The sequence below is a fragment of the Coenobita brevimanus genome, chromosome 102 (genome assembly GCF_032717465.1).
Source record: "Coenobita brevimanus isolate Jiangsu-jjx chromosome 102, ASM3271746v2, whole genome shotgun sequence".
Lineage (NCBI taxonomy): Eukaryota > Metazoa > Arthropoda > Malacostraca > Decapoda > Coenobitidae > Coenobita > Coenobita brevimanus.
The window spans coordinates 41,105,663-41,115,036 of record NC_137055.1 but is presented as its reverse complement, the minus strand read 5'-3'; the positions used below and the strand labels follow the sequence as shown (position 1 = coordinate 41,115,036).

The following is a 9,374-nucleotide window of genomic DNA, read 5'->3' as shown; positions in this document are numbered from 1 at the left end:
CTCTCTCTCTATCTCTCTCTCTCTCTTTGTATATATATATATATATATATATATATATATCTATATATATATATATATATATATATATATATATATATATATAACTTGCTGAATAAGTCACAGAGGATGAGGTGCTACGAAGTCTCCTATGCCACCTAGAAAACGGAACCTCTAGTCTTTCTTTACCTGACGGGACAGGGTCACCTTCACAACCTCAGTACCAAGTCGTGGTTGTATGAAATTCGTTAAGCCGTTTTTATGAGGTACGAATGAGTATCCTTGGTTACTAATCAAAGCTCTACCATCTGAGTATATGAACACCAGTTAAGTGTGCTTCGTAAGGGAGTGACAAGCGAGCGAGCCTTTGTGCATACACCTGTCATCGTAATTTAATATTGGTGTAAACTTTCGGCATTTCTGGTGAGGTATTTGAACAATAACAGAAGAATAATTGAGCTAAAATATTTACTTTCTAACGTTTTCTCTCGCACGCACGCACGCACGCACGCACGCACACACACACACACACACACACACACACACACACACACACACACACACACACACACACACACACACACACACACACACACACACACACACACACACACACACACACACACACAGTCAGCATGTGAAAGCGAAAAACAATTCATACCCCGCATGTGTCACTTTCACAGTGCTTTAAATCTATCTTATAGTGGAGTATGTCAGCTGAAGCCCTCGGTACATTCCTTTGAAGTGCTGGGATTCCAAGGGTTTTCTTTGGTCTCTTGAGTAAATTTATAAAAACAAAAAAAAATGTTGAATGTATCTACTACCTGCTGAAAGAATCTCCTTTCTGTCTCACATAGAAAAGTTATTAGCTTCTGAAAACCATCGCGGTCGGGCCGTGTCGTGTCGGGGCCGCTCATTTCTCAGCTGAACGTAAACATCACATTGCTACTCATGCTCGCTGGTAGCCAATCGAGCTGAATGAGCTTAAGGATCTTTGCCAGTTTAGAGTAAACGACCTGTAGTTATAGTTCACCACGCACCACCATCCCAACCCATCTTGCCTACTTCTGTCCCCCCTCCCCCCCACACACACACACATGAAGAACCTGAATCTAGTCAACTCAAAAATCGCATCACCAGTAAGGTTGAGTTTTGGTTTATGCCTTCAGATACATAACCTGAAGAGCACTGTATTAACTGGAATCAACCTGACTGACCTGAATGGACGTGAGAAGGCCTTGAAAGATCTGAACTGTCGTATCTCGAAAATCATTCCGCCGACGAGGATGATACCGTCACAGGCTTTCATAAGCAGAGTTTGAATAGCTCTTTTGTTGAATAGAACCGATAAACTTAAGGTGACCTAAAGTGAATCAGTCTGCCTGAGCTTGAGTGTGACTGAAATGAACTAGAATGACCAGTAAAGATCAAAGCTGACCTGGATGGGTCTCAGGATGCCCGAGTGAGAACATTGCTAACAGGGGGAATACATAAAAACACACCTTCCATAAATGTTTATTACTTCAACATCTTAACACACCCAGCCCTCCTTTTAGCACACTTTGTTCGTAAATGAGAGTTCCGGGTGAGCCAACAGCAGCGGTGTTGGTGGTGTGTGCTCGGCGTGGCTGGTGTGGCCCGGGTGTGGGTGAATGTGCTAAGACCACACCCGGGTTGACCTTCCGGCCTCGCCCACCCGAGGGTTTGTGGCGACGCCATCACGATGCCGCGCCGGACACACACACCAAACACCACTGACAATGGCTCACCTCAAGGCCACCCTCTCGCACATAAGCACGGGTCTCCACTTCATCTGTAGCTTGTATATTTGATTCTGGCTCGTCTCTTTGGACCTCGTGCGTCAACACAACACTGCTTCCGTGTTTTATTTTCATATACCTAATATTGGCTCATCTTCTGGCGCCCATTCAACAACACAGCATTACTTTTTCCACCTGATATTGACTCCACTCGGCATTCTTTTCCGTTGTGGCACTCTTGTTCATCTAAAATCTTAGGGAAAACTGTGATACCTATGCATCTTGGCACCCGATATTTGTAACTTGCTTGATCTGTGACACCTATTTTTTTCCGACGTACCGGGTATGAAACTTTAATAACAATGAATATTGCAACGTTTCGTAGAATAATATATATTACACCATGCTATATATCTAAGCTGTACGGTACTCCCAGGAGTGCATCACAGGCCAGTATTTGATAGGCTAAAATGTTTTCATTATGCCAGCGTGGTTCAGATAAATATGATGTATTTTACTCAGTTATTTCACGAATTTTTAGAACGCTGTTATTATTCTGTTAGAGTCTGTAGTGATAGTTCAACCAGTTTGTGTTTGTTTTTCATTAGTCCACGAATTTTGTGAGCGCCAGTGCTTGTGGTTTTCTGCGACGATGAATATTATAAGCATCATCTCATGAATTTTGAAAACCCTCACGTTCGAACACTTAGGAGCCGCTGCTCATTCTCCTGACGTCTGCTGAACTGCCCCAGCTTAAGAGTCTTGCTGCAGAAGGTAGAGGATGTCTGTGCGAATTTGCTCTGGCTTGGTTTGTGGGTCGTAACGCATGTAAGGCTTTCCACTCTTGGTGATGAGAAACTTCTCCCAGTTCCACCTGATGTCGTTATTGGAGAGGGGATCGTAGTAAAGCTTGTCAGGGTGTACGAAGCCTTCTCTTGTGGCTGGGCAGAAGGACTGGAGGGAAGAGGAAAAGGGGCAGATTATTAGTACACAGAAACATTATTATTTTCATCATCATCATCATCATTGGCAGGGGTCTGTAGTGAAAGTATTGGGGCCATGAAGCTCCCGGTACCTTCTCACGGTCAAATAGTATACCACCACGATCACTCATCTGCCAAAGCCAAACTACACACTGACATATCTCACACCGCCGCATCTCACTCTGTCATATCTCACGTGAACAAATCATACGCTGCCACAATTCATACACACACCACCCACGGCCAAACCATACACACTGCCACATCTTACACTGCGGCACCTCACCCTGTCACATCTCACACTGTCACACCTCACACACCGCCCCATCCCACACTGTCACACTTCACACACCATTCAGTGTTTAACGTGGAATCTAATTACAGTCAATTTTCACTCTGTTGGACGTTATTTTACCAGTTATCATAGGCCTCTTACATTCCCTTAACATCGTACTCAAAAATACATAATTGTGGAAAGGATAGGTATTGCAGTAATACATCTTTTGCTTAAACCTGGCCTAAATTTCCTTTCCTTTCCTCCTTTTTCACGTAGGTAAATGGTTGAAGATGATATTACGGCGCTACCTCCTTTTCTTAGCACATCTTCGTTACTAGCATCATGTTTTAGCAGTAATCTCTTTTTACAACTCAACATTGAAGATGGAGTAAAAACAGTATGAGGATGAGCTGTATTACGTTCATAAAATACTATGTGAGAAGAACGTGACAAGTTTTCTCTCTCAGCTGCCGTTCTCTCCTTTAAGATTCTTGAAGATCGTGATTGTTATTGCCGTTCACCACAACGTAACACCTTATACACGTAACACCCTATACACGTAACACCCTATACACATAACACCCTATACATAACACACCCAACACCCAACACACCTACCACCCGATACACTTAACACCCTACACAGTTAACACCCTATACACGTAACACCCTATACACTTAACACCCTATACACTTAACACGCTATACACGTAACACCCTGTACACATAACACCATATACATTTAACACCCAACACACCAAACACCCTACACACCAAACACCCTACACACCAAACACCCTACACACCAAACACCCTATACACTTAATTCCTTATAACCATAACACCCTGTACATCTAACACCCTACACACTTAGGTGTTCTAAGCCGACTCCGTACCTTCTTTACTCCTGCACAGTTGTTTTAACTTTATACACGGGTTTTATTCACCCCTGTGTGGAGTACAACTCTCATGTGTGGGGAGGCTCCCCATATATATCTCTTCTCAATATGGTGGAGTCAGAGGCTTTTCGTCTCATCAGCACTCCTCTTACTGGCTCCCTTCAGCCTTTGTCTCTTCACCGCACTGTTGCATCTTTATCTCTTTTCTATCGGTACTTCAATGGTCACTGCTCCTCTAAACTGTCTGCTTGCATCCCTCCACCTCTACGACGGGCGCGTAGCACCCGTCTAGCAACAAACTCTCATCCCTTTTCTGTCCAACTCTCTAATGCAAGAGTTAACCGTTACTCCCAGTCCTTCATTTATTCAACAGGTCAACTCTGGAACTGTCTCCCTCTGTCTGTGTTTCCTACTTCCTATGATCTCCAGTCTTTCAAACGCAGTGTGTCCAGGCATCTCGAAGTGAACGGATCTTGAATTTGGGTCTCTTTTGTATTGTTTTTTTTTTTCTTGGAAGGAACGGTTTGCGGGTCCCTGGCCTTTGGTTCCTTCTTTCTTGCATTAGGAAAAAAAAAACTTAACACCCTATAAAAGAATGAAGCACTAAGACTACCCTCCCAGCACACCTTCTCTCACCTTCAGATATGTAAAGATGGGGTGCTCGTTTTTGCCGTTCACCTCCACTTTCCTGAAGAGGGTGAACGCCGGTGTGAAGCCTCCGCCGGGACGAACGTACTTCACACCGTTCATTATCTCCTCGCCGCCGGCTCCCGGTTCTTGCTGAGTAGGGAAGGGCGGGTGACATGAAAGTATGGCACCTTTATAACGCACAAGTAAAATAAACAACATCATAACCTAGAAATGGTATAAGCAACACCAGTATAACCTAAAAATAGCATAAACAACACCTATATAACCTGGAAGTAACATAAACAACACCATTATAACGTAGAAGTATCATAGACAACATCGTTATAACGTACAGGTAGCATAAACAACACCATTATAACGTAGAAGTGCCATAAACAACACCAGTATAACCTAAAAACAGCATCAACAACACCATTATAACGCAGAAGTGCCATAAACAACACCATTATAACGTAGAAGTAACATAAACAACACCATTATAACGTAGAAGTAACATAAACAACACCATTATAACGTAGAAGTAACATAAACAACACCATTATAACGTAGAAGTAACATAAACAACACCATTATAACGTAGAAGTAACATAAACAGCACCATTATAACGCAGAAGTGCCATAAACAACACCATTATAACGTAGAAGTAACACAAACAACACCATTATAACGTAGAAGTGACGTAAACAACACCAGTATAACGCAGAAGTAAAATAAACAGCACCATTATAACGCAGAAGTAACACAAGTAACACCATTATGACTCAGAAGTAACATAAACATTACTGCAAGAGACATTTGAATCTGACACCAGGATAACGCAGATGCAACATAAATAATAGCACAGGGGAAATTCTAATCTGTGGTCATTATAATGCAAAAGTACCATAAAGAATACCGTATTAGAAATTTAAATAAGACTGGATTATAATGTAGACTTAATACACACGGCACTACAAGATAAATTTGAATATAGCCCCATTGTAACACAGATTGAACATAAACAATATGCATTTAACACTCACTTTCCTATCAAGGCCTGTGACCCACTCAGCTGAATTAAATTGTCTCTGGTTAAATGGAATAAAATACGAGAGCAGTCCCTACCATGAGAGAGAGAGAGAGAGAGTAACTGTACCCGGATTGACTTGCTCCTATGTCTTACTTTTAGCTGACTTAAATTGTTCGGCGTTAGCTGAAAGAGTACCAGTGTTATCCCCACCATGAAAGAGTTAATATTTTGTTATACGTCATTTATGCAAACTGTGTCGATCTTTGAAGGATAGCATTAAAACTAAGTGACTATCTTGATTTAACAAGCAAAATAAACTGCTTAAGAAGAAATGCTACAAAACTTACTAAGCTGGTTTCCATTGGAGCTTAGGAGACTTACTAACACCTCTTGCTTGGCCATAAAATCCTTCGGTATGACTTTGCTGTTTAATATCAACGTACTTAAAATACAAGGGAATATTTCGGGTATGCGGCCGAAGCATGTGTTCGGCTCAGGGAAGGTGGACGTCCCTGCCCTGCATAGTCCCGGGTCACCCTTGGGCAAGGTGTTTCACCCGTTAGCCCCACTAAAATGGCAGTAGATGGATGGTTACCATCATCCCAAGAAGTACTGCCATGGGAGTAACATGGGGCCAGGATCCGGTAGGTGGCCTTACGTTACTGACCTGGCACAACCGCCTAATCAAGCATTTACAGTCCGGGCTGAGACTATTGCTCATATTATCTCCTTTACACAGCTGATCCTCTTGGAGGTTCCTCCTTTTTCCCGGCACCTCGCCATGTGAAAGGACCTTGTTCCAACCTTGGCAAGGCGCTGTTTGCCACAAGGATGAGGCTGATTTTTGTAGTCGACGGGTCTGCTCGGCCAGACTGGGATAGAGTAACAACAGAATACAAGGGAATATAAACGCCCCGTATGGGAGAAGGACCGGTAAGGAAAAGGTGCTGGGAAGTCTCATACGCGAGTGAAAATACCACCTAACCCCATATTTTTGCCTGCATAGGAGGCTTTTAGAACCCCTGCCTTTCCAGTCTATTTCTGCAAATGTGGTGTTGATATATCTCTTGCATCGGTATATTATTAATGCAATCTGTGTCGGTATTGAAAGGACATAAACACCCCGAAAGATAATAATGACGTGTAACATTCAGGATAAGTCGTTAAGAAAGAGGTGCCGGGGAATCACCTCAACAGACGAGAATAAAAAAAAAGAAAGAAAAAATGTCGAGTGTGACCCACCTGGCCAAACTGGTTGCATGGGAAGCCGAGCACCTCAAAGTCTGTGAAGGATTCTTGTAGCACATTCATGGCGAGGTACTGATCGGTCAGACCTCAGTAGGTGGCCACGTTCACCACCAGTACCACCTGCATACACGTGTGCAATTAGTACAGTTTTCAGAAAAGGAGAAAAAACACGAGGAAATGAAATGAAGGAGAAATGGAGAAGACGTAGAAGCAAAGAAGGAAATATACTGGAAGAAGAGGGAATATAGAAAGAAAGATGACATTCTTTTTTCATAACTAGTTTAATAATAATAATGATAATAACAGTAATAATATAAATCAGTAGGTGGCCACGTCTAATATCGGAAGTACCTGCAACAGTACAGACATATTAGTAGCTTTACCTGTATCTATATCATTCTATTTGTTATCTATGTGTTTATCAATCTCTACGTATATGCTGTACCAGACAACGTAACTCCCTATCTATCTGTATATATTATCCGTCTATCTGTCTGCTGATTATCCATTTTCCCATCTGTCTATCTGTTTTACCCTTACCTTGCCGCGGTAGTCTGAGAGGGAAATATTCTTCTTGCTCATAATATCGAGCTCCTGAAAGTCGTATATGGACTCGCCCCTTGAGTGGTGGTGGTAGCAGGCCCTCTGTGGCGCCGTCTGCTGGGGTATGGCCGCCACCACACCCACCATCCCCACCACCAACGCATTCCACCACACCATCCTGAAGTGGTATTAGTGGTATTAGATCATTTTAAGTGATACCTTCCATCCGTTGGTGTGTTTATTTGAGCTGGATCCAAGAGATTTTGTTTCCTCAATACACCCACATTAACGCACCCGACCACATCATCATCAACGCACCCGACCACACCATCACCAACGCACCCGACCACATCATCACCAACGCACCCGACCACACCATCACCAACGCACCCGACCACACCATCACCAACGCACCCGACCACACCATCACCAACGCACCCGACCACACCATCCTCAGCCAGAGAACGTATTATTTTCATTTTAATTCACTCCGAAGACGTCTCTCTCTCTCTCTCTCTCTCTCTCTCTCTCTCTCGTAACCTGCCTCACAACTGCCATCACCATCTTCCATAACCATCCTCACCACCACCACCACATCCACCATCGTCATCATCATCATCATCATCATCACCGTCAACTATAACTTTCTTTATCGTCACCACCACTTACTATAGCCTTCGTCACCACCACCACCATCATCTTCCTCACCACAACCATCATCTTCCGCACCACAACCACCATCATTTGCCAAAACCTTCCTCACCATCACCATCCACCATAACCTTCCTCACCACCCCCACCACAATCTCCACCTTCCTCACCACCACCACCATAACCTTCCCCATCACCACCAACACACCACAAAAATTTAATATCTAGAGCATTTCAAAACTTAATCTGTAGTATTTCTCTCTATGAATATCGCAATTTTCCTCTGTATGATGCCTCCGTTAACCTGTTTTATCAAAGTTCATGTCAAGCGTGAAGAAGCTGTCGGTTTTAGTTTGTTGATTTATTCATGGTTGCAATTGTTTGGGGAATTTTGTTAAAAGTATGTGTTTGTGACGCATTAATTGAAGCATTCACACATCAAAGTCCAGCGCGGGTGCCTGATTATTACCTGCCCCACACCCACACCTACATTTACATCCATCCCACACCCATATCTACATTTACACCCAACCCATACCCACACACCCTCACCTACACCTACACCCACCCCAACCCACACCAAAATGCACAACTGCACCCACACGCACCCCACATCCACACCTGCAGTCAGCCCACATCCACACCAACACCCACACATACAACCTCACCCTACTGCCACATCCACACCCACACCCACACCCACACCCACGTTATGGACACACCTGCCCCTCAGTGTGGATATATCACGCAGATCTCAGACAAGCATTACTGTTAATCTTTTCTTGACGTTACCCTGACTGACGAGCTGTAACTGCGTCATTTGTAGTTATAAGAATAGAAGAAACACAACAAACACTGTCACACTTCTCATTATCAATCTCTGCTTTCTTTTGTCTTGTACGGCATACTCTGTTTAGCGGTATCATAACTACAGTAGAACCCAACTGAGTCTGTACGTCGAAGACAGTACCTGAAGGCTTGTAGGTGACGCCTCCCTCCCGCCTGCTGCGAGGCCCGGGATGGCACTGTTCCTCCAGCCCTCACACACTCCTCCTTCAACATCACCCTTCACTCTCAGCCTCCGGGACACATATTCACAAAGTTTCTTGACCTTGTATGTAAGACTTCAAACACCCCCTTCACCCTCCTCTCCCCCTCTCTCCTCTTTCTGCTGACGTTTTCATAAGCTCCCTTCATCTTAAGTTTTGCATAAGATTTACGCATTCCTCCTTCAGCCTCACCCTCCTCTTCTTGTTCCCTGGAGTCGTATACACAAACCTTTTCGAGCTTAAGTTTTATATATACTGTGTTTATTCTTATTTATCTTCATTAGTAATTTTACCAGATGCTTCACA

The 9,374-nt window shown here is 43.5% G+C and overlaps 1 pseudogene across 1 annotated transcript; it reads right to left on the bottom strand.

The window, feature by feature from the left end:
• Positions 1–1,505: 1,505 nt before the first annotated feature.
• LOC145415377 (glutathione peroxidase-like) lies at positions 1,506–9,032 on the bottom strand (annotated as a pseudogene). The gene is made up of 5 exons (XR_013900077.1): positions 8,990–9,032; positions 7,366–7,546; positions 6,820–6,945; positions 4,553–4,696; positions 1,506–2,711 (listed from the first exon to the last, which is right to left on the bottom strand). The product of XR_013900077.1 is annotated as a glutathione peroxidase-like (transcript).
• Between the last annotated feature and the right edge of the window lie 342 nt (positions 9,033–9,374).